The 25,315-nt window shown below is 43.9% G+C and overlaps 1 long non-coding RNA gene across 1 annotated transcript; it reads right to left on the bottom strand.

Moving 5' to 3' along the window:
- On the bottom strand, nt 1-25,018 carry LOC134928949 (uncharacterized). The gene is made up of 4 exons (XR_010178150.1): nt 24,959-25,018; nt 4,115-4,171; nt 3,341-3,391; nt 1-285 (listed from the first exon to the last, which is right to left on the bottom strand). It is a non-coding gene; the product is annotated as an uncharacterized LOC134928949 (long non-coding RNA).
- Between the last annotated feature and the right edge of the window lie 297 nt (nt 25,019-25,315).

Consider the following 25,315-nt stretch of genomic DNA (forward strand, 5'->3'; position numbering starts at 1 on the left):
TAGCTTTCTATTTAAAGAAAGAAAAATCTTCTAAGTACAGTTTAAACATGCGTTTGATATTTTTTTCTTTGTTTTCCTCCTATAAATCACTAACTCTTTTGAGGGCAAACAAAGATGACTGCAGATACAGGACACAGGAAAGTCAGTGCTGGCTTTGGGCTCTCCGCATGTCATGTGATGGCAGAGGAGGAGGAGAGATACAGGCATTCCATAGTCTCTTTGCTCACCATAATATCTAACTGTAGTCTCCTCGATAGTTCAGAATCATAAATCATTAATAGTAGCCTGAATAAAAAAAAGAAAAAGAAAATAGTAAATACTTAATACTTAAAAGAGCACCCCCCATCCCCCCCACCTTCCCCTTTATACTGGACTTTATGCTAGTGTACCTTGTCAGACTATGTGATATATCCCCCAGCTCACTGTTACAACCAATTACCATTCTCTTCTTCCTGTTTTGTATGAGAAGCACTACACTGATATGGAGGAAAGAAGGGTGAACTAAGCAATTAGTGCCTGCTTCTCCCTGTGTGTTTCATCTCAGTCGATGGCAGAAAAGCCCTTACAGCCATAGCATCTGCAAAAGGAAAATAAGTGGGAAGTAGCATATTGTCCTGGGCAGAGTATGCAGTTGGCATACCGCCCGTCGGGATACCGACACCGGAATCCCGACTGGGGTACTATACCGCTGCCGGAATACCGGCAAGGTGAGTGATTCCCCCTCTAAGGGTATTCACAACACCCATAGAGGGAGAATAGAACCTGTGGCGAGCTAAGCCCACCACAGAACCCACAGCATGGCGAGCGCAGTGAGCCCGCAAGGGGCTTCGCTGCATTCACCCCCTGACTGCATACTGGCGTATTGGATGCCAATGTCAGTATCCTGACATTCGACATCCCATGCGTCGGTATCACCTACCGATCACCTGGGCAGATGGGCACATGTAAGAGAGTCTGTGGAATTGGTATATGTCCGATTCATACAGGTTCAGCTCCAAGACCTCAAATCTCATTGCCTTGAGTCAATCCCACAACTTTAATTAGCCAGTAATTCTGCAGTGTTCTTAAAACGCTAATGAACATTAACCTGGCCATACATATTGATTCTAAAGGGCCGTACTGACGGGGAGATTTCCCCAGAGATGTGTGCTGAGCGATCTAGTGAAATGAGCGGCCCCTCGTGTCTGTCGCCCACCTCGCACTGTGCTGAGCGGGGGGCTCAGCACAGTGCGAGGTGGGCGACAGACACGAGGGGCCGCTCATTTCACCCAGCGGTGAAATGAGCGACCTGCTAGATTGTGCCTGCAAGTAGGCCAATCTAGCACTGGCGATAGCGACGCGCGGGATCGCACATCGCTGTCACCGGCACCCCTACACACGGAGCGATGTTCAGCTAATTTCAAAGCAATCTAGTCAGATTGCTTAGAAATTAGCTAAACATCGCTCCGTGTGTACCCCCCTTAAGAAATGATCTGTACTGACCTCCAGGGCATTCTTTAATCTAAATTATGTGCTCTGGAAATGGTAACTTGCTAAGAAAAATTACATTGTGCAGGGTTGCAATTACAATAAGATTCCAATTGGAATACTTATTAGATTAATTGTTTAACTTCTTATTATCCAGAGACCATGTCTAGAGGGAGCAATGCTCCCTGGTGCTTACTTTACAATCACAGTCTGTTGCAACCAAATATGTTTTCCGATTCCAAAATGTAACACTGTGGAATATCAGCTTTGAGCAAATATGGCTCTGTCCGCCTGGTTGAATAAGAAATCTGCTTCTACATCATTAAACCAATGCTTATCTAGTCCTTAGGACATAATTTAATTTGCATGAATCTCCAGTACAAGCCGCATGTAATGTACATTTAATGGACCATGTTGTTATTATGGTGGGAAAAAAGTCATTTTGTCTTAGCTTGAAACACATTATTGGTGATGTTAGTACTGTATTTCCATCTTCCATCCACTTCTGGAGTATTATCCAAGGTACTAACAATATATCTTAATGATCAGAATCAAATTGGTCTTAAAATGCACACTAAATTTTCAGTATGCTATGTATAATCTTTAATGCTTTGAATTAATAATTATTCTGCAATATGATCATTGCAAAGAAATGGAAACAAAAAAGTAGTTACATATCACATTTCAGTACAGTGATTTAGCTTACAGAAAGCTTTCTTTTCTATGTTTAATTCAAGTCCTTGGAAATAAAGCCCCTGAATGGTGGCAATAAAGTATCATCCTGGTTCTACTTTTATATTTCTCAGTTGTGCTAAATGCATGCTAGCAGTTCAGAGAGGAGAGGCTATCAGAGGAAATGTATGAAGCAGCGTTTTTCAATACTTTTTGCAAACCACCAGGGCCGTAACTAGGTGTATGTGGAGGGGGCACCGCATATAGTTCTGCAGAGTAGAAGGCGCTGTTGGTGGCACTTGTCAATTATCTGTTTTAATCACTTTCACGTGCAGCTTCCCCCATTTTTGAAGCTCAGCATCTCCTGACCGCCCATGTCTCCTAACCTGCCTCCTTCTGTAGCTAATACCTATACAAAATTCATGAACTCAACTTGAGATTTCTTTGTTATTCAGTCACACTGTCCTTTATTACATTTCAAGATGCTGACATACCCGAGATTCTAACCCATTGTCTGTGGCATTGCAGTCAGACAATCTATTCATTGAGGTATCTGCCCTTGCATAGAAAGATGGATAATTATAAGCTAGAGAATTCTAACTATTTGAAGCTCACCTTGTACTTTGGGAAAAAATGATCAGCATTGCAGCTGAGCAGATCTATGTAGTGTGTGGCTGCAATAGATTAGATGTGTGGCTGCACACTACATAGATCTGCTCAATTGCAATGGCCTTTCTCTGGGATCAATCTTGTCATGTTCCTTTCCCATGAGGCATGCACCTTAAGTCCCTATTGAAAAAATGGGGGGGAGGGGGCGCCAATTCTCTCTCTAGCACAGGGCACCAAAACGTCTGGTTACTACTCTGCAAAGCACCACACTTTACATACTATCTTCAGAGACAAACTGCCAGATTTACTATTTAGTGTTTTGGCACTGTCATCGCCAACTACATGTGAAGTGTGGTTCTTTGTAAAGTCTCATATTGAGTGCAGAATACCACAAACCACATGCGGTTCACAAATGGACATTTTCATACAAAAACCCAATCGTGTTTGAAACATGCGTCTTAAGTAATAGCTATGCTGCACACAAATACGTACACCATCGCACACTATGGTTCACACGTGCACAGTAAAGGCTTATTAGACTTCATTTAAGCGCAGTAACAAAACAATTGTTCAAATGCACAAACATCCCTACCTCTGAGTCAGGACCAGAGCCAGTTCACCTTTTATCTTTGACAGGGTCCAGCTGTAAGAGGGAACATGAGGGGATAGTTACAGAAAAGTTATAAAGCTAATTTCAATAATTAGCAATTCATCAAAAGTTGTCTTGTGCTTCTTTTGGTGTTGTATTGTTATTTATTTATTATTGTCACTGTTTACTGTGTTTTTATTTTGTTTTTGTTTTTTACTATAAGCCGTGTCTGTGTTACTTGTGTGTGACGTTGGTTGTGGCTGGAGGGTAATTAGTTAGGTGTAGTTTTTTTCTGTGAGTATTTTTAACCACTTAACTGACAATTTTTCCCTTCAACACTGTTAATAACATTGGGTTTTTTTAAATGTATTTTATTTAATAAAGTTTAAAAAGTATTTTTTAAAATATTTAAACATTATATTATGCACATCTGCAGAATGGATCTCCTCATCAAAAACGGGGGGACAGGGTGGGACGGCGCAGTCGAATGAGATCTGACCATGCCAGTTAAGTGGAAGGCTATAGAGACAGACAGGAGGGTGAGGGGTGCGGCAATGAGAGTGTGAAGTAAGGTAGGGAAGTTATTAAGGAAATACAGGAGTGTAGAGTTGAGCAGTGAGTGATGTCATTCTGTTAATATAGCTGGCCCATTAAACATGTGGCAGCACACTACAAGAAGCTATATGCCTATATGAAGAGTCAACTCAACTTAGGCCAAAAGTGCTACAACAGCAGCCAGAGGTAACCCCCCACCCCGACCCCTTCCTAGTGGAATACCTGCTTTATGAAGATGGATTCAGTATGACTTCCCATGAAGAAGACCTGTGACTCAGCCTGCCAGTGGAAAAAACATCATGTGTAACAGTGATTAGCCTCCAGCACAGCAACAAATCCTAGGAGTATACTTATGATCTTATCCATATTTGTACTGCATATTTTTTCAGTATGTTTTCATTTTTTTCAAAAGAATAATAGAGCAATGAGCATGATAAATGTGCATGAATCAATCCAAACAGGCCGACACAGGAATATGCCATGTACTCGACATGTTATTTTCTGCACAGTGTATACATTGATAACAATCTTCATAAAATAACATTGTCAGTGTGATGGTTCGATCAAGAGGTTTCTCATGTAGACAACTAACGACAGCTCTAATGACAGCTCCATCCAGCCACAGATGAAGAGGTAGCCGGTGAGTCCATTAAAAAAAAAAGTTATGACGCTACCATGTGACCAGAAAAAATATCCCTTGCACATGTTTCCATTTACAGGACCTCTGTGGCAACATGCTGTAGAAATAGTAAAGCAGCCATGTTTGAAAGAATCTATACTCGTGATGTGATATAGAGCTGAACGTATGCCAGTTGGTAGAACCAATTTACAGCAATCGATTGCACCTCCAAACTCTCTTCCAAAGCAACCATCAGCCACCTAAATGCATTGTCACGGTTTGGGGAATTCAAATAAGGGGTTTGATGACACAATAGCATGTGCTTGTTTAAACCAATTGAAAAAGCTATTGGAAGCGTTTGTCGGTTTCTGTTTGTTTTTGTCAGAATCACACCTTTTTGATTCCAGAATCTGTCAAAAAGGGACTATACCACGGGGTTTTAGACAGAAAGAATACAGGGATCACCATCAGACATATATTGACTCTGAAATCCGGCTGTCGGGATCTCGGCACTTGGAATACTGATGCCGGAATACCAACCATCAAAATGGCGATGGCGGAATCATGAGAGGGTCAGGAGACCGACGACGGTATCCCAACAGCCAGCATTCCAAACATAAGTATTGTGGGGTCAGGGCACGGGAAGGGGGGGAAGGGGGTAGGTTTAGGCACCACACGGGGGGGGGGGCTTAGGTTTAGGCTGCAGGGATTGGGGGTTAGGTTTAGGTTAGGCACCAACGTGGGGGGGAGAGGTTATGTTTAGGCACTAAGGGGGGGAGGGTTAGGGTTAGGATGCGGATACGGGGGGTCAGGAGTAGGCACCTCCAGGGGTAAGGTAGTGTTACATTCTAAGGAGGTAGGTTAGAGTTAGGCTGCGTTAAGGGAGTATTAGTGGTAGAGGAGAGGGGGGAACATACTGTACTCACCTTTCCCCTGTCGGGATTGCAGATAGCAGGATTACGGCATCGGTATTGTGACTGCCAGCATCCCGTCCAGCAGTCAATTGTACTAAACCCCTGACAGCAATGTCCATCGAATTGGAATGGATGTCCAAACCAATCCTTGGTAAATTTACCCCTACATATGTTGTACATTTATCAATATAAGCTGGTTACTCATGGGAATACGTCATGTTCTGTTCAAATATTTGAAATACGGTGCTAACAATTCAGAATACACTTGCAAGAATGAATCCATAGGCAACCATCCATTCTGTTTTTAATTCGGTTTTCCAGTATAAATTTGCAGCTGAAAAGCACATTAACATCATTACAAAGCCTTAATGTTCTCAGACCTAGTATCTTCAATAATAAAGCACCCTTCTGCTTAATTTTCCTGATGATTTAGACTTGTTTGTAATGGTTTATTCAGCTATGCAATCACAAAGCGCAGCAATATAATTAGCTGTCTTAAGGGGGGTACTCACGGAGCGATCGCTGCTTAAAATCTAAGCAATCTGACTAGATTGCTTAGATTTTAAGCACGATCGCTCCGTGTGTAGCCCCCTCAGCGATAGCGATGCGCAGCCCCGCGCATCGCTATCGCTGCTGCTAGATTGGCCTGCATGCAGGCCAATCTAGCGGGTCGCTCACTTCACCCGCTGGGTGAAGTGAGCGGCCCCCCCCCGTCTCCCCCCGCACGCTCAGCACAGATCGCGCTGTGCTGAGCGCCGGGAGAGATGTGTGCTGAGCGGTTCGCTCAGCACACATCTCTCTGCCATCGGCCAGTGAGTAAGCTGAGATGTCAGCAGTCAAGTAATGCTTGTCAGTGTCAGGTACTATTGCATGTTTAACGAAAATAACTCAGCAGAAACCATGGTGGGAGGATGGAGAGATGGGAGGAAATCTCTTGCTTTTGGGAATTATTGGTATAAAAGACTAAGTATATAGAATGATTGCTATTGAAGTAAACATTTAATCTCCACATGCTATCTGTGTTGCCACAGCAACTGAAATAGCTTGGAAACTTAACCAAAAATTATAACTATCACTTTATATTTTTATCAAAACAGCTACTTCTAAAGGCCACTTCAAATAGTGTTCCATGTATTGCAATTTACATGGTTACCCGCACTGAACTTTAGGGGTAAATTGGCCGCTAGATTTAAATGGGTAACAATATTAAATACAAAACATGACTGATTTTGTATTTAATATTATTTCACTTTTAAATACAGTGTACGGAAGCCACACCGACTTACTCCTTTGTATAGGAACAGAACAATTACTTACAGTTAAACTGGGCATACACTATACAGTTATATGGCAGATTATCTGCCAGATCTGGCTGGTTAGAATGAAAATCTGGAAATGGAAGAGAGCAAATGATATGCCATTTGCTCCCAAACACTGAAAAACAGACAATAACTGTTGTTCATACAAATTGTTTAAAGTCCTGATTTAACCAATTTGTCTGACTGACAGGTTTTGTCAATTTTCCAGTTTTTGGGACAAGTGGCCAATTGTCATTTGCTTTCTTCCATTACCAGATTTTCATTCCAACCAGCCAGATCTGGCAGATAATTGTATAGCGTATGCCCAACTATATTCAGCTGTTTATGCCCTTCTCTGTGCAGGATTTCTTAGCCTAGGTACACACTATACAGTCATCTTGCAGATAATCTGCCAGATCTAGCTGGTTGGAATGAAAATTTGGTAATGGATGAGAGCAAATAGCAATTGACCATTTGCTCCCAAAAACTGCAAAATGGAAACAATCGTTCATCCAAGTTGGTTACATTTGTGTTTAACCAATATGTATGAATGACAGGTGTTGTTAGTTTTCCAGTGTTTGGTAGCAAATGGCCGATTGCCATTTGCTCTCATCCATTACCAGATTTTCATTCCAACCAGCTGGATCTGGTAGATTATTGTATAGTGTGTACCTAGCTTGAAGGTGTGTACACACGGTGAGATAAATCTGTAAGATTTTGACTATATAGTTAAAATCTTATGAAATGTTAGTGCATATCTCAATGTGTTAGGCAACTTGGGATACAGATTCGAACCGGATGCGCGCTCCCATGGGGTCGGTATTATAAGGCAAGATAGACTGTGCAAGCAAGTCAATCTTGACTATCTAGTGTACAATCTAGTACAAAGTATAGTCAAAATTGGCACTTAGTCAAAGTCATACATAGACAAAATATCAAGCACAGATAGTCAAAATCTGTACTATCTGTGCTATCTGGGCTCGGGGGGAGTTCAAGGGAAATCGCATAGACAAAATCGGACATAGCAAGGATCTCACCGTGTGTACACACCTTTAGCCTCTATGTGAAAGCTACCAAGACAGCTTTATACTGAGTTGGACCCATAATTTAAAAGAAAAAGTGTAAGTTAAAATGACTTATTTATATGCTGAGCCACAGGGATCTAAAGATGCATTTAGCCATGCACCAGGAACACAAGTGCTAGGTTTATGTCAGGATACATGTACCCACATATAGCTACACCCATCAAGTTATAAGCAGAAGAAGAGTTTGTTTTGATAGTGAAATGTATTTATATATGTTTTTAAAAACCCTCTATCTGTTCAGGTTACGCCATAATCTCATCAATGCTCGGAATGCTAAAGCCAACATCCCTCCATGGATCGAAATGCTGGCGCCGGCATCCCAAACACTGGAATCCCAAACAACCTTCACTGGGACTCCTCTTTGGTAAGCCACAGGGTGGGGTAGGTATAGGCTGCAGGAGGAAGGTTAGGGTTAGGCTGTGGGAGGGGGGGAGAGTTAGGTTTAGGCTGAGGGAAAGGGGAGTTAGGGTTAGGCACCCCCAGGGAGGGACAGGGTTAGGCACCCCCAGAAAGGGAGGGTTAGGTTTAGGCTGCGAGGAGGGAGGGTTAGGTTTATGCATCACCGGGGAGGGTGAGGGTTAGGCTGCGGGAGGGGAGGGATAGGGACCATTTTCGGGGCAGCTGCGTGACATCACATGCAGCGGCTCAATAAAAAAAAAGCCGCTGCCAGGGGTCAACCTTAGCAAAGTGTTTACAATTAGATTGCGAACACATCAGGAGGTGGCCTCACACATGCTGGATGGCCTTGCCCGGTGCTGGGTGGCCCCCAGCATGTGCAGAGATGAACGCAGAGCTATAACAAAGCAGATATAATAATCCTACTCACGTGAGAACAAAAGTTACAAGACCATATAATATCACTGAAGACAGCACCTACCAGCTTCAGGGATGAATCCTCAATCAACCAATCAGAAACAGTTAGTCTGTGCTGTTATCATCATAATTATTTTCACCAGTCCTCAGGCAGCTGCAGTTGCTACTGTCTTTTAACCCTTTTAAAAGACAGTAACCCTGTTGCCCTTTCCTACTGTCTACCTATTCTAGGTTGACCTTTTGACCCTGTCGACCTTTTGACCCTGTAGACCCAATGCATGTCTACCATTAATGGTAGACCTATTGACTGTAGACCTTTTTAGTGTAGATCTAATAATCCGCACCCCACTGGACATGTCAGCAGCTGTAGATGTACCTGAACCAGAGGCTACCTACATGGAATTTCAGCCACATAAAAAAGTCTTCTGCATGATAAAATATTGGCAAGCCAACTAAGAGGTGTCATGAGGAATTTACAAATATAGCAATCAGTGACCCTCGGGACATCAAGAAGCCAATGTCAAAATCCGATTGGTGTGAATAGAAGTTCAAATAGGGAATAGGAGTTTGCAAGAATGAAAAGCCAGTACGAGAGGCACCAAGTAGAAATTGTTGTTATAACCTATGCTGTCAGTAAAGAAACTTTTACTAATGTACAGTATCTGTTAGGAAGGCCAAGCTAAAGTCACTTGATAATGCCTTTCCATGTGCTTAACCCAATTTGTTTTACAGGTCGCTACAGAAAACCTGAAATGAAATGTTTGTGTAACATGGAGATGCTTGTAGTGAGAGGGATGTAGAAAGAGGAGTGTGATACTGCACAGACCCCAAGGGATGCTTCATGCCCTATCCTAAGATTGCCATTGAGATATTCACTGAACATGTGCAGGGGTCATCTTGTCTGTACTGTGTAGAGTTACTTGGTGGAATCCAGAAGTCTCCTACTTAGCACCTACGAGAGACCCGGTTTATACCTGTTCTAGCAGTGAGTATGGCTGTACCTGCTATCTATCAATAAACTAACATTACTGCTTAAATAACTGGGCTGTTCATAGTTAGAGTCATTTCCAACAAGTTGGTCCCTTCTTCTCTGCGGCACCATCTTCCCAGTGATATTCAAGAAGATGGCGCATGGACACACAAGAGCAAAGACTCTGGCACTGTGCCATTGTGTTTGCTTTCACTGTGCAGCACCACTGGGAAGATGACGCTGTGAAAGAAGAGTGACCCGCGTGCCAGAACAAGGGAAACATGCTCTGTATGCAGAGGCCAGGAGTCCTTGTGCACCACACCCATTATAATCACGCCTACTGTATGTATGTGCTATCACCCATAACAACTCATCAGAAATGTGATTCATTTTGATATCACCTAGGATAATTATGGTTTGAACCTGTGTCACTGTAAGTTAGTGTACCTTTGCACACATTACACCATGTTACTAAATGATAAGACAGTACAATTGTCTTTATGATCTATGGTGAAAGCTACGTTGTGCAATTTGCTAAGAGTTCTGTTTGCTGTGAAGTTTTCTTTGTTTGGGAACCCTGTTTGTTTGTTTTTTAAACTTGTATTTGTATCATTGTATCAGACAAGTGACATCAATTATCATATGCTGTTATGTCTGTTGCCCAGGGAAACTTTTAAACATTGTTGTTTATCTGTTTAATTGCAATCTTAGCCATGCCTAGCCATGCCTTTGTTACTTCCTAATTTATAGTTTAACCCAAGTCTTCATCTCAAACTACTTCCTAACAGCTGCTCACTGTATATTCTGTACTTCACTATACGGATGCCAGGGCTTTCTCTTTACACGCGCACATGCAAAATACACATATATGAAACTCAATTTGAAATTGGATGCACTTTGCAGCCTTAAGCTGGGTACACACTACAGCGATGTTGGCACAATATGTTGTTTTGTAACGACATATTACCTACATCACTCAGTGTGTACGGGGGATTGCGTGCTCCGCGGACGCTAGCGATGGACGATTGGTTCTATGTGCTGCACATAAAACCAAGCATTGTCGCTAGCAATCTGTGTTATGCTAATGAAGGACAGAATATGTTTGTTCCAACCTTCATTAGCATCGCCCCAGTGTGTACACACAGTTTATGGCTGACGGGGATTTGATCCGACGTCGGAACGAAACCCCGTCGTGCTAGTGTGTACCCACCTTTATACTAATGCACTACAAAGCCCCTTCCCTGGTGAACATCCATCCGTCTGAATGTGCAAGGACTGGGATGCCCACTATCAGCGTCTGTATGTGCTGATATACAGTTTGGTGTGTCTTTAGACGCACCATCAGCCCCACTGTTGAAACTAGCACCAGCTCTGTGGCAAATGCAGGTTCTCCGTCCATGTATGGCCTCCAATTTTGATGGTTCAACGTCTTTAAACGTAAATACTTTCACCGCATGTCCGCAGCACTCCCATAACATGCTAATTGTTTATACCATGCATCTCGATTGCAATAGCACCTTTGCACATACACTCTGTAACACATGCGCCATAGGAGTTTTTAGGGATCTCCGTGTAGTAGCAAAAGATTGTACAACTATGTAAACGCTAGCACTGCATGCAGTTCCGAATCAGGCCCAATATGTAGTGTTGCAGAGAGAATATTTTAATCATTGCAATCATTCCCTGCTCATGGAGCTTTGCAGTCTAAATTCCTAACCAAGCACACACATTTTTGTCAGCAGCCAACTTATCTATAAGTATGTATTTAGGGAAACATACAAATTCCACATAGATAAGACTCTGGTTAGAGTTAAACCCATAAACCCAGCTCTTTGAGACAGGTAACAACTGTGCCATCATGCTGCAGGAAGTGATGCTGAAATGGCGCCACTGTAAGCACTACCGCCTCTAGCACTTGCTAGAGGGGCCCGGGTCCGCTAACTCCCCTCCACCGATTATACTTACCTTCATCCTGGAAGTGGGTCCCTCCACCATGGACGACGCCATCTTTCCAGTGACATCTTCGGGAAGATGTGCACATGCGCCATATTCTCAAATATTATTTTTAAGATGCCACTGGCCCGAGGAGTGGAGTAGCAAGGTAGGAAGTGGTTGCCCTCCCTGTGCCCCACCCCCCAGCCCCCAATCCCTTGCTCCACCTGGATCTGAATTGTGCCCCCTGTGGAGTGCACTGGGCCGACACAATTACAATTTTTGTGTTGTTTTTGTGGGGGTTTTTAAGGCATGCACACACCTTTTTTTATAAAAGCCTGATCACCCTTCCAATGTACCTGCTCTGCTTTCTAGAGATGAGCGGGTTCGATTCTCCGAGATACAAACCCCCCCGAACTTCACCTATTTTACACGGTTCCGAGGCAGCCTCGGATCTTCCTGCCTTGCTCGGTTAAACCGAACGCGCCCGAACGTCATCATCCCGCTGTCGGATTCTCGCAAGATTCGTATTCTATATAAAGAGCTGCGCGTCACCGCCATTTTCACTCATGCATTGGAGATTGAACGGAGAGGACGTGGCTGCGTTCTCTCCCTGAAAAGCTCCGTAATCTGTGCTCAGTGTGCTGCAAATATCTGTGCTCAGTGTGCTGCAAATATCTGTGCTCAGTGTGCTGAAAATATCTACGTTCTCTGCCTGAAACGCTCCATACCTGTGCTCAGTGTGCTGCAAATATCTGTGCTCAGTGTGCTTTTTTGTGGGGACTGGGGACCACCAGTATAATAGTAGTACAGTACAGTAGGCCATTGCTGTATCTTGCAGCTCTGTGTCACTGCAAGTATCCATTCCATATCTGTGCTGCATTTTTGTGAGCAGTATATATAGTATTACAGTGCAGCATTTTGGTGACCAACAGTATATAGTTGTACAGTAGGCCATTGCTGTATCTTGCAGCTCTGTGTCACTGCAAGTATCCATTCCATATCTGTGCTGCATTATTGTGAGCAGTATATAGTAGGACAGTGCAGCATTTTGGTGACCAGCAGTATACATATATAGTACAGTACAGTAGGCCATTGCTGTATCTTGCAGCTCTGTGTCACTTCTAGTATCCTGATCAGTGCTCAATATCTGTTGCATTGTTGTGACCAGTATGTGTACTGTACTGTGCGACGTGTGTTATACACCTGGTGATTATACATCCTGTAATCTGTACTGAGCGATGTGTGAGATACACCTGGGGATTATACACCCTATATACTGTACTGTGTGATGTGTGAGATACACCTGGGGATTATACACCCTATATTATTATTATTATTATTATCCTTTATTTATATGGCGCCACAAGGGTTCTGCAGCGCCCAATTACAGAGTACATAAATAATCAAACAGGAAAACAGCAACTTACAGTTGATGACAGTATAGGACAAGTACAGGGTAAATACACATAGTTACATCAGCAGATGACACTGGAATAAGTATCAGGTGGCAGAAGACTGCTGGATGTGGTACAGTTGAAGATTATTAAATTAAGACAAAGGATAAGCACATGAGGGAAGAGGGCCCTGCTCGTGAGAGCTTACAATCTAAAGGGGAGGGGTAGACAGACATGGGTGACACAGATGGGGTACATAGAGAACGTGGAACAGAGGGTTAGGATGAGATTTGGCTGGGTTTTGTGAAGAAGTGGACCCCCAGAAGGCACAAGTCAATACTTAACATTGCAACATTTTACTCGGCTATGCAGGAGAAAATTAAAAATAGGGAAGAAAAAAAAGAATCGATAACCGCTTTCAAAAAGGTCAATGGAAGCTGAAATAATAAACAACTACCTCGTGGAAGCCAGATACAGTATACCAAACAGTACTTAGCAGAGTTAGGAATGAGTGCTTATGAAAAACAGTAACATTTTGTCATAATATTTCAGAAACTGCATGGCTGGTCTCTTGCACTCTTTTGCTCTAATACACCACCTGCTTTAGGATTTATATTCAAAAACATTGTCTCCATAATCCCAAAAACGTCAGTCTTCTTGGAAAGTGGTTTGTTCCTTTGTAAGGGAAAGAGAACAAACGTTCTCAAACAACGGTTTCTCAATTTCTTTTTCCTCTGGGAAGGGATTGTGGATTCGCAGGAATATCTGAGCATTTCTGTAATCAGAAAGCAGCGACTTTCTACAAATGTTTACGAATAATTCCAGTGATTTTGTCATTTTCTTCCAGTGATTTGGACCAATAATACCATTGATTAGAACAAATAATTCCTTTGATATTGAGGTGTTTGTGTCGCTTAGCTTAGCCGTCCAGCGACCACAGTGCACCTCTGTTTCTCTTTTCTTTGCTGTTTGGGGCCAATTTTTTGAAGTGCCATCCTGTCTGACACTTTCATATATGTCCAATGGTACTGCTATTTGATATAATTCCCGACATTACTGCCATTTAATTCCAGTGATTTTGTCATTTTCTTCCAGTGATTTGGACCAATAATACCATTGATTAGAACGAATAATTCCAGTGATTTTGTCATTTTCTTCCAGTGATTTGGACCAATAATACCATTGATTAGAACGAATAATTCCAATGATTTTGTCATTTTCTTCCAGTGATTTGGACCAATAATACCATTGATTAGAACGAATAATTCCTGTGATATTGAGGTGTTTGCGTCGCTTAGCTTAGCCGTCCAGCGACCACAGTGCACCTCTTTTTCTCTTTTCTTTGCATCATGTGCTGTTTGGGGCCAATTTTTTGAAGTGCCATCCTGTCTGACACTGCAGTGCCACTCCTAGATAGGCCAGGTGTTTGTGCCGGCCACTTGGGTCGCTTAGCCTAGTCATCCAGCGACCTTGGTGCAAATTTTAGGACTAAAAATAGTATTGTGAGGTGTGAGGTATTCTGAATAGACTGGAAATGAGTTGAAATTTGATTATTGAGGTTAATAAGACTATAGGATCAAAATAGCCCCAAATTCTATGATTTAAGCTGTTTTTGAGGGTTTTTTTTAAAAAAACACCCGAATCCAAAACACACCCGAATCCGACAAAAAAATTTCAGGGAGGTTTTGCCAAAATGCGTCCGAATCCAAAACACGGCCGCATAACCGAATACAAAACCAAAACACAAAACCCGAAAAATTTCCGGTGCACATCTCTACTGCTTTCTGTAGTGTAGAGTAGGGGCCCCTTCAGAGCAAACCCCTCTTGGGGACTCACTGGGCATGAGTCATACCAGAATATATTCCTCTGCTCAACCTCTTAAGCATTGTGAGAACAGTGTGGCATCACCAAACCTACCATTTAAACTTTGCTATGGAGCACACTGATGTTGGGTTCTGCCCCTCATCATGTTACAGGTGAAAACTTGCTGATTTAAAACGAAAGAAGTTTATCTGGATTTGCAGTTTTAATATGTATATTTATTACATCTCCAATGGGTATTAAGTATTGTACTCCTTTAGCTTAGTCTTCCATTTGATTATGGATATTCAGATATTCCATTTGATTATAGTCTAGCACACATGCAACAAAGCATATACTAAATTACCTGTCTATTTTATCAGCATTGTACTCGCATAATGTTTACCAAATGACATATGAGTCACGCACGCAGGTTTGTGCAACACAGACTACTCTCTAACTGCCCATAACTACATTTGCAGCTGCCTATATTGTACTTTGGGGGTCAGTCAGACCTGATCACAGGTAGTCGCCGCCTACTGGGGGAGGGGGAAATCGCTGTGTGTGTGCGTTCATATGTGTTGGAGAGACTGCAACTAATTTTGTGCAGTCTCTGTGCAGCCCAGCTCTTACTCTTCCAGTGCGATGATCAGGGCCAGACCTGACACCAGAAACCCTCCCTCCAAACGCCTGGTCCCTCCTGCATTTTTCCGGTCACTCCTCAGAAACGGTCAGTTGCCACCCACGAATGCCCTCTTCCTGTCAATCTCCTTACGTTTGCCTTTCCATTGGGATTTTTAGCACCATCCCGTCACTCCCTGGTGCTGCGGACCGTCGCGCCTGCGCATTGCGGTGCATGCAATGCGGTGCACAGCAGCAATCAGGTCTGAATCGGCCCCAAGAACTTGTTTGATACACAAATTAATGACATCACATTAAAGGGGAGGCATTTGATATGTCAGCTGTCGGGATCCCGGCGCACACCATATCGGTGCTGGAATCCCGGCAGCCGGCATACCAACAACTATTCTCTCTATTGGGGTGTCCACGACATCCCTGGAGGGAGAATAAATAGCGTCACGTGCCACCATGCCCACAGCGTGGTGAGCGCAGCGAGCCCGCAAGGGGCTCTTTTGCACCCACCCTTCTGCATGCATGCCGGCGGTCGGGATCCCGGCGCTGGTATACTGGGCGCTGGGATCGCAAGTGCCGGCATAACATACTACACCCCATTAAAGTAACAAAATAATGAATGGACTAAGGTGTGGAGGAGGGGATCACTCCCCGTATTGTACAGTAGTTAACACAGGCTTCTCTGTGAGGCCATGACCCCCCCGCATAAGGCCACGCCCCTTTTCTCCCGGGTTAATATTTACCATACCGGATGTCACTGACCCTGGTGCCGCCTCTGGATATACACCTTCCTCCAGTGCCAGTTCTGTACAGTGAGAATGCAGAATAGCAGAGGTATACCATGTTCAGTCTTTACTCTTTATACATATGGAATATGGAGAATTCGGTTGCTGCTCACTGTATTTCCCACACTGATGCCCACACAGCTCATCCCTAAATCATTATGGATATTATTTAATGTATCAATAACTAATGATTCATGATATGGTCAGAATTTTCTATAAAATTCGTAAGATGCACAACCATCAATATGAACAAGTCAATGTCAATTAAGATTTTCCATCAAAATTAAACATAAAGTAGACATATCACCTAAAACAAATATCTGAAATTCTATGTCATTAAAACAAATATTTATTTTAGTCAAATAAATACACTCAGTTAATTTAGCTACGTATTTATTGTATCTGCAGTGTATACGGATAGATGAAACAAAGGTTTGTTCCCGGAAACGTGTTATGGGGCAGGGTCGATACAGCATTGGGGAGCCCTGCTCTGGCGCTGACCTTAGACATTTTGATGTAACTACCTGTGCACATGCAGGAACGGGTGTGTTATGGAAGGTCAACCACACTTAGGTCGACAGTGTCTAGGTCAGCCTCTATTGGTCGACAGTAACTGGGTCAACAGGGATTCTAGGTCAACAGGTCAAAATGTCGACATGAGGTTTTGGGATGGTTTTGTGTCGTTTTCTTCATAGAGTGACCGGGAACCCCAATTAGTGCACCGCGTCCCCTCGCATGGCTTCGCTCGCCATGCTTAGGGCGTGGTGCTCGCTCCACTACAGCTGCGCTCGGCACTGGTTACTATTTCCAATCACTCCGCGTCCGCTGCGCTCGGCACAGGTTACTATTCCCAATCGTAGTCCACGTGGATCGTTAAGTATGAAAAAGTTCAAAAAAATAAAAAAATTGGCAAAAACTCATGTCGACCTAGAGACCCTGTCGACCTAGTTACTGTCGACCAATAGTGGTCGACCTAGACATTGTCTACCTAAGTGTGGTCGACCTAGAGACCGGATACCATAAGGAATATCCTCAAAGCCTGGACTGGTAGTGTGCCTTGACGGAACTCTGGTATTGGAAAGTGCCCTAATACGATTTGACACAGGTAAAAATATGACAGAATAATGCTCACATATCAGTTACTGGAAAATCAGTCGCTCTGCCCAGTAGAGATGAGCGGGTTCGGTTTCTCTGAATCCGAACCCGCCAGAACTTCATGTTTTTTTTCACGGGTCCGAGCGACTCGGATCTTCCCGCCTTGCTCGGTTAACCCGAGCGCGCCCGAACGTCATCATGACGCTGTCGGATTCTCACGAGGCTCGGATTCTATCGCGAGACTCGGATTCTATATAAGGAGCCGCGCGTCGCCGCCATTTTCACACGTGCATTGAGATTGATAGGGAGAGGACGTGGCTGGCGTCCTCTCCATTTAGATTATAAGAGACTGAGAGAGATTTACTGGAGCTGACTAGGAGGAGTACTGTTACTGTAGAAGTGTAGAGACTGAGTGGAGAGAGTTTACTAGTGAGGACAGTGCAGTTTACTTTATAATCCGTTCTCTGCCTGAAAAAAGCGATACACAGCACACAGTGACTCAGTCACATACCATATCTGTGTGCACTGCTCAGGCTCAGGCCAGTGTGCTGCATCATCTATTATCTATATATAATATTATATATATCTGTCTGACTGCTCAGCTCACACAGCTTATAATTGTGGGGGAGACTGGGGAGCACTACTGCAGTGCCAGTTATAGGTTATAGCAGGAGCCAGGATTACATAATATATTATATAGTGAGTGACCACCAGACACACAGTGCAGTTTATTTAATATATCCGTTCTCTGCCTGAAAAAAGCGATACACACAGTGACTCAGTCAGTCACATACCATATCTGTGTGCACTGCTCAGGCTCAGGCCAGTGTGCTGCATCATCTATATATATTATATATCTGTCTGACTGCTCAGCTCACACAGCTTATAATTGTGGGGGAGACTGGGGAGCACTACTGCAGTGCCAGTTATAGGTTATAGCAGGAGCCAGGAGTACATAATATTATATTAAAATTAAACAGTGCACACTTTTGCTGCAGGAGTGCCACTGCCAGTGTGACTAGTGACCAGTGACCTGACCACCAGTATATATAATATTAGTAGTATACTATCTCTTTATCAACAACCAGTCTATATTAGCAGCAGACACAGTACAGTGCGGTAGTTCACGGCTGTGGCTACCTCTGTGTCGGCACTCGGCAGCCCGTCCATAATTGTATATACCACCTAACCGTGGTTTTTTTTTCTTTCTTTATACATACATACTAGTTACGAGTATACTATCTCTTTATCAACCAGTCTATATTAGCAGCAGACACAGTACAGTGCGGTAGTTCACGGCTGTGGCTACCTCTGTGTCGGCACTCGGCAGCCCGTCCATAATTGTATATACCACCTAACCGTGGTTTTTTTTTCTTTCTTTATACATACATACTAGTTACGAGTATACTATCTCTTTATCAACCAGTCTATATATTAGCAGCAGACACAGTACAGTGCGGTAGTTCACGGCTGTGGCTACCTCTGTGTCGGCACTCGGCAGCCCGTCCATAATTGTATATACCACCTAACCGTGGTTTTTTTTTCTTTCTTTATACATACATACTAGTTACGAGTATACTATCTCTTTATCAACCAGTCTATATATTAGCAGCAGACACAGTACAGTGCGGTAGTTCACGGCTGTGGCTACCTCTGTGTCGGCACTCGGCAGCCCGTCCATAATTGTATATACCACCTAACCGTGGTTTTTTTTTCTTTCTTTATACATACATACTAGTTACGAGTATACTATCTCTTTATCAACCAGTCTATATATTAGCAGCAGACACAGTACAGTGCGGTAGTTCACGGCTGTGGCTACCTCTGTGTCGGCACTCGGCAGCCCGTCCATAATTGTATATACCACCTAACCGTGGTTTTTTTTTCTTTCTTTATACATACATACTAGTTACGAGTATACTATCTCTTTATCAACCAGTCTATATTAGCAGCAGACACAGTACAGTGCGGTAGTTCACGGCTGTGGCTACCTCTGTGTCGGCACTCGGCAGCCCGTCCATAATTGTATATACCACCTAACCGTGGTTTTTTTTTCTTTCTTTATACATACATACTAGTTACGAGTATACTATCTCTTTATCAACCAGTCTATATATTAGCAGCAGGCACAGTACAGTGCGGTAGTTCACGGCTGTGGCTACCTCTGTGTCGGCACTCGGCAGCCCGTCCATAATTGTATATACCACCTAACCGTGGTTTTTTTTTCTTTCTTTATACATACATACTAGTTACGAGTATACTATCTCTTTATCAACCAGTCTATATATTAGCAGCAGACACAGTACAGTGCGGTAGTTCACGGCTGTGGCTACCTCTGTGTCGGCACTCGGCAGCCCGTCCATAATTGTATATACCACCTAACCGTGGTTTTTTTTTCTTTCTTTATACATACATACTAGTTACGAGTATACTATCTCTTTATCAACCAGTCTATATATTAGCAGCAGACACAGTACAGTGCGGTAGTTCACGGCTGTGGCTACCTCTGTGTCGGCACTCGGCAGCCCGTCCATAATTGTATATACCACCTAACCGTGGTTTTTTTTTCTTTCTTTATACATACATACTAGTTACGAGTATACTATCTCTTTATCAACCAGTCTATATATTAGCAGCAGACACAGTACAGTGCGGTAGTTCACGGCTGTGGCTACCTCTGTGTCGGCACTCGGCAGCCCGTCCATAATTGTATATACCACCTAACCGTGTTTTTTTTTTCTTTCTTTATACATACATACTAGTTACGAGTATACTATCTCTTTATCAACCAGTCTATATTAGCAGCAGACACAGTACAGTGCGGTAGTTCACGGCTGTGGCTACCTCTGTGTCGGCACTCGGCAGCCCGTCCATAATTGTATATACCACCTAACCGTGGTTTTTTTTTCTTTCTTTATACATACATACTAGTTACGAGTATACTATCTCTTTATCAACCAGTCTATATATTAGCAGCAGACACAGTACAGTGCGGTAGTTCACGGCTGTGGCTACCTCTGTGTCGGCACTCGGCAGCCCGTCCATAATTGTATACTAGTATCCAATCCATCCATCTCCATTGTTTACCTGAGGTGCCTTTTAGTTGTGCCTATTAAAATATGGAGAACAAAAATGTTGAGGTTCCAAAATTAGGGAAAGATCAAGATCCACTTCCACCTCGTGCTGAAGCTGCTGCCACTAGTCATGGCCGAGACGATGAAATGCCAGCAACGTCGTCTGCCAAGGCCGATGCCCAATGTCATAGTACAGAGCATGTCAAATCCAAAACACCAAATATCAGTAAAAAAAGGACTCCAAAACCTAAAATAAAATTGTCGGAGGAGAAGCGTAAACTTGCCAATATGCCATTTACCACACGGAGTGGCAAGGAACGGCTGAGGCCCTGGCCTATGTTCATGGCTAGTGGTTCAGCTTCACATGAGGATGGAAGCACTCAGCCTCTCGCTAGAAAAATGAAAAGACTCAAGCTGGCAAAAGCAGCACAGCAAAGAACTGTGCATTCTTCGAAATCCCAAATCCACAAGGAGAGTCCAATTGTGTCGGTTGCGATGCCTGACCTTCCCAACACTGGACGTGAAGAGCATGCGCCTTCCACCATTTGCACGCCCCCTGCAAGTGCTGGAAGGAGCACCCGCAGTCCAGTTCCTGATAGTCAGATTGAAGATGTCAGTGTTGAAGTACACCAGGATGAGGAGGATATGGGTGTTGCTGGCGCTGGGGAGGAAATTGACCAGGAGGATTCTGATGGTGAGGTGGTTTGTTTAAGTCAGGCACCCGGGGAGACACCTGTTGTCCGTGGGAGGAATATGGCCGTTGACATGCCAGGTGAAAATACCAAAAAAATCAGCTCTTCGGTGTGGAGGTATTTCACCAGAAATGCGGACAACAGGTGTCAAGCCGTGTGTTCCCTTTGTCAAGCTGTAATAAGTAGGGGTAAGGACGTTAACCACCTCGGAACATCCTCCCTTATACGTCACCTGCAGCGCATTCATAATAAGTCAGTGACAAGTTCAAAAACTTTGGGTGACAGCGGAAGCAGTCCACTGACCAGTAAATCCCTTCCTCTTGTAACCAAGCTCACGCAAACCACCCCACCAACTCCCTCAGTGTCAATTTCCTCCTTCCCCAGGAATGCCAATAGTCCTGCAGGCCATGTCACTGGCAATTCTGACGAGTCCTCTCCTGCCTGGGATTCCTCCGATGCATCCTTGCGTGTAACGCCTACTGCTGCTGGCGCTGCTGTTGTTGCCGCTGGGAGTCGATGGTCATCCCAGAGGGGAAGTCGTAAGCCCACTTGTACTACTTCCAGTAAGCAATTGACTGTTCAACAGTCCTTTGCGAGGAAGATGAAATATCACAGCAGTCATCCTACTGCAAAGCGGATAACTGAGTCCTTGACAACTATGTTGGTGTTAGACGTGCGTCCGGTATCCGCCGTTAGTTCACAGGGAACTAGACAATTTATTGAGGCAGTGTGCCCCCGTTACCAAATACCATCTAGGTTCCACTTCTCTAGGCAGGCGATACCGAGAATGTACACGGACGTCAGAAAAAGACTCACCAGTGTCCTAAAAAATGCAGTTGTACCCAATGTCCACTTAACCACGGACATGTGGACAAGTGGAGCAGGGCAGGGTCAGGACTATATGACTGTGACAGCCCACTGGGTAGATGTATGGACTCCCGCCGCAAGAACAGCAGCGGCGGCACCAGTAGCAGCATCTCGCAAACGCCAACTCTTTCCTAGGCAGGCTACGCTTTGTATCACCGCTTTCCAGAATACGCACACAGCTGAAAACCTCTTACGGCAACTGAGGAAGATCATCGCGGAATGGCTTACCCCAATTGGACTCTCCTGTGGATTTGTGGCATCGGACAACGCCAGCAATATTGTGTGTGCATTAAATATGGGCAAATTCCAGCACGTCCCATGTTTTGCACATACCTTGAATTTGGTGGTGCAGAATTTTTTAAAAAACGACAGGGGCGTGCAAGAGATGCTGTCGGTGGCCAGAAAAATTGCGGGACACTTTCGGCGTACAGGCACCACGTACAGAAGACTGGAGCACCACCAAAAACTACTGAACCTGCCCTGCCATCATCTGAAGCAAGAAGTGGTAACGAGGTGGAATTCAACCCTCTATATGCTTCAGAGGTTGGAGGAGCAGCAAAAGGCCATTCAAGCCTATACAATTGAACACGATATAGGAGGTGGAATGCACCTGTCTCAAGTGCAGTGGAGAATGATTTCAACGTTGTGCAAGGTTCTGATGCCCTTTGAACTTGCCACACGTGAAGTCAGTTCAGACACTGCCAGCCTGAGTCAGGTCATTCCCCTCATCAGGCTTTTGCAGAAGAAGCTGGAGGCATTGAAGAAGGAGCTAAAAGGGAGCGATTCCGCTAGGCATGTGGGACTTGTGGATGCAGCCCTTAATTCGCTTAACAAGGATTCACGGGTGGTCAATCTGTTGAAATCAGAGCACTACATTTTGGCCACCGTGCTCGATCCTAGATTTAAAGCCTACCTTGGATCTCTCTTTCCGGCAGACACAGGTCTGCTGGGGTTGAAAGACCTGCTGGTGACAAAATTGTCAAGTCAAGCGGAACGCGACCTGTCAACATCTCCTCCTTCACATTCTCCCGCAACTGGGGGTGCGAGGAAAAGGCTCAGAATTCCGAGCCCACCCGCTGGCGGTGATGCAGGGCAGTCTGGAGCGACTGCTGATGCTGACATCTGGTCCGGACTGAAGGACCTGACAACGATTACGGACATGTCGTCTACTGTCACTGCATATGATTCTCTCAACATTGATAGAATGGTGGAGGATTATATGAGTGACCGCATCCAAGTAGGCACGTCACACAGTCCGTACTTATACTGGCAGGAAAAAGAGGCAATTTGGAGGCCCTTGCACAAACTGGCTTTATTCTACCTAAGTTGCCCTCCCACAAGTGTGTACTCCGAAAGAGTGTTTAGTGCCGCCGCTCACCTTGTCAGCAATCGGCGTACGAGGTTACATCCAGAAAATGTGGAGAAGATGATGTTCATTAAAATGAATTATAATCAATTCCTCCGCGGAGACATTGACCAGCAGCAATTGCCTCCACAAAGTACACAGGGAGCTGAGATGGTGGATTCCAGTGGGGACGAATTGATAATCTGTGAGGAGGGGGATGTACACGGTGATATATCGGAGGGTGAAGATGAGGTGGACATCTTGCCTCTGTAAAGCCAGTTTGTGCAAGGAGAGATTAATTGCTTCTTTTTTGGGGGGGGTCCAAACCAACCCGTCATATCAGTCACAGTCGTGTGGCAGACCCTGTCACTGAAATGATGGGTTGGTTAAAGTGTGCATGTCCTGTTTTGTTTATACAACATAAGGGTGGGTGGGAGGGCCCAAGGACAATTCCATCTTGCACCTCTTTTTTCTTTTCTTTTTCTTTGCATCATGTGCTGATTGGGGAGGGTTTTTTGGAAGGGACATCCTGCGTGACACTGCAGTGCCACTCCTAGATGGGCCCGGTGTTTGTGTCGGCCACTAGGGTCGCTAATCTTACTCACACAGCTACCTCATTGCGCCTCTTTTTTTCTTTGCGTCATGTGCTGTTTGGGGAGGGTTTTTTGGAAGGGACATCCTGCGTGACACTGCAGTGCCACTCCTAGATGTGCCCGGTGTTTGTGTCGGCCACTAGGGTCGCTAATCTTACTCACACAGTCAGCTACCTCATTGCGCCTCTTTTTTTCTTTGCGTCATGTGCTGTTTGGGGAGGGTTTTTTGGAAGGGCCATCCTGCGTGACACTGCAGTGCCACTCCTAGATGGGCCCGGTGTTTGTGTCGGCCACTAGGGTCGCTAATCTTACTCACATAGCTACCTCATTGCGCCTCTTTTTTTCTTTGCGTCATGTGCTGTTTGGGGAGGGTTTTTTGGAAGGGACATCCTGCGTGACACTGCAGTGACACTCCTAGATGGGCCCGGTGTTTGTGTCGGCCACTAGGGTCGCTTATCTTACTCACACAGCGACCTCGGTGCAAATTTCAGGACTAAAAATAATATTGTGAGGTGTGAGGTATTCAGAATAGACTGAAAATGAGTGGAAATTATGGTTTTTGAGGTTAATAATACTTTGGGATCAAAATGACCCCCAAATTCTATGATTTAAGCTGTTTTTTAGTGTTTTTTGAAAAAAACACCCGAATCCAAAACACACCCGAATCCGACAAAAAAAATTCGGTGAGGTTTTGCCAAAACGCGTTCGAACCCAAAACACGGCCGCGGAACCGAACCCAAAACCAAAACACAAAACCCGAAAAATTTCAGGCGCTCATCTCCAGTGCCCAGATGTATGAATCGGCCTATCCCCAAACTGCAATCTGCAAAGCAAGAGTGTGGTGGACCTGTATAGTTAAATAATAAGTATAAATCCTTCAGTTATTGTATGCATATTTTTCAGCTCAGTTTTACATAGCCTTTGACGTATACTGTATTAAGTTTTGCTAGTATTTTTAAGTGCCTACATACTCCACAGCACATAACAGTAGGAATGTACAGAAGGATATAATGATGTCCCAGTTCTTGTTTACCCCCTGGAACTTCCACTAATTATAGGCACCAAACTGGTTTAGCTAGCAAATGTAATATACAGGTGTTACAGGCATGTCTAGAGGGGCTTGTTTTTCTGAACTAGGAATTTTTTTTTGTCACCTGGTAAATCTTGCAGCTTTTCCCTCTGGGCAGAAACTAGATAGACATTTACCGATACCTGAAATAAAACATAATATTATGTAGTTACATAATGCATACATTTTCTGGACGCTTGTGGACTGTCAGGTGCAGACTTGGCTAGATACTAATAACATTTTTTATTGCTTTCGTTTCTTTATATATATATATATATATATATATTTATTTGTGTGTGCTTATTTATATGGTATTGTTCTGTAACCACTACATTGCCATGCATCACATCTACTCAAGTAAAGAGGGTATCTGAGTCTATATATATATATATATTTATATATAGACTCTTAAGACCTTACTTTGCATACCAGATGCATAATT

This window comes from Pseudophryne corroboree, chromosome 5 (assembly GCF_028390025.1).
Source record: "Pseudophryne corroboree isolate aPseCor3 chromosome 5, aPseCor3.hap2, whole genome shotgun sequence".
Taxonomy (NCBI): Eukaryota; Metazoa; Chordata; class Amphibia; order Anura; family Myobatrachidae; genus Pseudophryne; species Pseudophryne corroboree.